Raw genomic sequence first — 3,308 nt, 5'->3', positions numbered from 1 at the left:
TGATTGTGTGCATTAACATTTAGGTGTCAGTAAGTTTTATAGTTGGAAGTTTTTGTGCAAACAAACCGCAGTTTCCGTATATACCTGAGTATAGGCCGACTTTTTCAGCACCCAAATAGGAACCCTGGGCTTATACTCCAGTCAGCACCAGATCCGGCAGCCGCATCCAGCGGTTTCTGTCCCCTGATGACAATGTCATCAGGCTGCGGCGGAAATATGTTGGCCGCAAAACCTGGAAAGAAGGCAAATCATACACAAAATGAATTCAAAACATATTCAAAATTACACAAAAAAAAACCATTTACCTTGTTCCATTGTTGTCCCCTGGCATCCTGCTGGTCGCCACAGCACCTTCAGACACATCTTCTTTCTTCTGTCTACAGCTGCCAAATGCAGAGACAATCTCCGGGCTTTCCAAGGGTTCTGGTGATGTAAGTGCATGCATCGGTTCGTGCGGGAGAAGCGGCAGGAAATTCAAATAATTTTGTATTGGATTTAATACAAAATAACTGTACTGAGTCCAATACAAAGAAATTTTTATATATTATACATATAAGTATAGTATTTATATATTATACATACCACTGTACAGTTATATTACATGTTGATTTTTTTTTTTTTTTTACAGATTTACACTTAACAGATTTTTGTGTTTTATTATTAATACATTTATTAAATATTGGACATATTTCGGTGAGTTATGCCTAAGAATTATAAGCCTACAATGTAAAATAAATTTCCACGCAAAAAAATGTAACGCATTTTGCGTGGAAATACGAACAGAATTAGAGCACTAGGGGGATACAGTGGCTGAATGCAGTACTGCTTTCAGACACTTTTTCCAGGAAGAATCATACTGCCAGGGAGGTTAAAGAGAATTTAGTGGTTAGGTACGTACGGTAAGTAGTATACCTACCTAACCACTAAATTTTCACTATAGTATTTGTTTACCGTATTATTACTGTAATGGTAGTATTATGCAATTCTTTTGGAATTTATTTTGAATATTGAAGCTTGCCAGTAGCTGCAGCAATTCCCACCCTCGGCTTATACTTTTCATGTTTTCCAAGGTAAAAATGGGTACCTCGGCTTATACTCGGATCAACTTATACTCGAGTATATATGGTAATTTTGCATTCCGAAACATGAGTGTAAAAACCAAGCAATGATTAGTTATTTCCTTATGACAAAGGCTTTTGTTTTTCAAATTTTACAATAGATGGCACACTGGGTAATATTATGTAAAGGTGGTAAAAGATGCAAAATAAATCAGGAATCCTCTAACTTGAATAGGAAAACTTTAGGTTGAATATATTTTGCCTTCCTTGGTTCCTTTTTACCCTCTCTTCAAAATGCTGATGACGTTTTTAAAATATAAAATCATGTCCATTTTCATTACATACCAAAGCTTAGACCCAGTAGTCTCATATTTATGTTTCTGTGCTTCTTTGTGCAATGCAGGCAGGTCAGGACTGCTGCTAGATGAACCAACAGGGTGCTGAAAAATTCACAGTACTTGGCCTCAGGCAGACCAACCTGGGTAGCATTGTTATGTGATGCTCAACTTTCATAACTGACAATGAAAGGGGGAGGCAGAGGAAGCAAAGAGGGGTAGGAAGTGCATTTAGCAAGTTAAGTACAGTAGAGGAGCCTATACAACTGTGCAAGACTGAAGTTAGATTGGAGTGGAGCTTTGATAGCAGAAGCAGCTAATTAAACACTACAGGACACAGTATGTTACAGGAATAAGTGGGAGAAATTAGTTTCTGCACATCAGGAAACCTGAAAATTGATACTCTTGAAAATGTATGTTTCTGGAGAGTTTTCAGCAGGTCAACATTTACATCTTTTCTATAGGGAACAATATTATTCAGAAATTTTTAGCTACATTTTAGGACCTAAATAGATACCTTTTTTGCCGAGGTTGCAAATTACTGTCAGCGCCTGCTTGACTAGCAATAATTTACATTCCCTAAAAAAGGCCGGATACTTCTTTCTCTCTTGAGGAACCTTCCACTTTTATAGGTAGAGTTTGGTCCTGGCATTTTCTGACCTTCACAAATAACAGGGTCACTTATATAGCAAATTAACCTCCCTAGCGGTAACCCAGAGTGTGACTCGGGGTAGAAAAAAGTTGCTAAAAGCGGTATTCCCGAGTCACACTTGGGGTATGTAAACCTATGGGAGGTAATAGTATAAACAGCCTTACCTGATCCCCCAGCGTCCCGCGTCGTCCATCGCCATGATCTCTGTCTTCTTCTCTCTTCTTCCGACTGGCTTCTGCACCCATGAGTCACCGGGGAGTTCCCGGTGACATTGGTGCGTGTGTACGTTGCCGGCGGGGTGAGAAATTCAAAATCAATTTGTATTGCATTCAATACAAAATAACTGTATTGAATGCATTACATTGGGTTTATATGTGTAAAAGCAGTACATTGTTTTCATGAACATTTATTTTACAGTATATATATATTAGTATGAGTATAATATGTATTGTTTGAAAAAAAAATTTTTTAAATGTAAAGTTTTTTTTTAATATATATAGATTTTTTTAATTATATTAATCGTATTTCCACGCAAAATGCGTTACGCTTATGACAAAGGCTTTTGACTTGGTGATATAATCATTATGAAATGAATTTGAGAATTAAACTGGTTTTTATTTGACAATTGTACATGTAAAATATCCAATATCCCACTTTTACGACATTCCAATCATGTTATTTTAATATTTTAACTTCCCCGAACCTGCACCAAAGGGTTGTTCTCATACTATAAAATACCACTTCCAAGTCAATGACCTTGATTTATGAAAGCTCTCCAGACTGGAGAATACACTTTCATCAGTGAAACTAGGTGATCCAGCAAACGTGGAATGGGTCTGGTTCAAGACTGAAAACATTTGCTAACAAATATCTAATGATGAGTGTAACCTTTCCAACCTTGGGGAGCTTTAAAAAATATATATAATAATAAGGGCCAATGTATGAATGAATTAAATGATTGTCTCGTGTAAAGGAAAATTTCTATTTTGCATGGACCATCTATTTTTGATTAAAATACCAATGGGCTAAAAAAAAAAAATTTCCAAATCAAATTAACCTAGAAGTTTTAAAGTGACTTTTACCTACTGTAATTTGACTTCCACGGGTTGCCACAGGTCTTCCTGGCCCCTCTATCAATTGTGGTGACTATTTCCATGGGACATTGCAGTGATTCACAGTTAGTGGCTACTTTTAATGGATGTTTTTAATTGATATTTTACCTTTGTTTTACAAAAAAAAAAAATATTTTACAACTGCCATGAG

The sequence above is a fragment of the Pyxicephalus adspersus genome, chromosome 5 (genome assembly GCF_032062135.1).
Source record: "Pyxicephalus adspersus chromosome 5, UCB_Pads_2.0, whole genome shotgun sequence".
NCBI lineage: Eukaryota > Metazoa > Chordata > Amphibia > Anura > Pyxicephalidae > Pyxicephalus > Pyxicephalus adspersus.
This window is presented reverse-complemented; position numbering follows the sequence as displayed.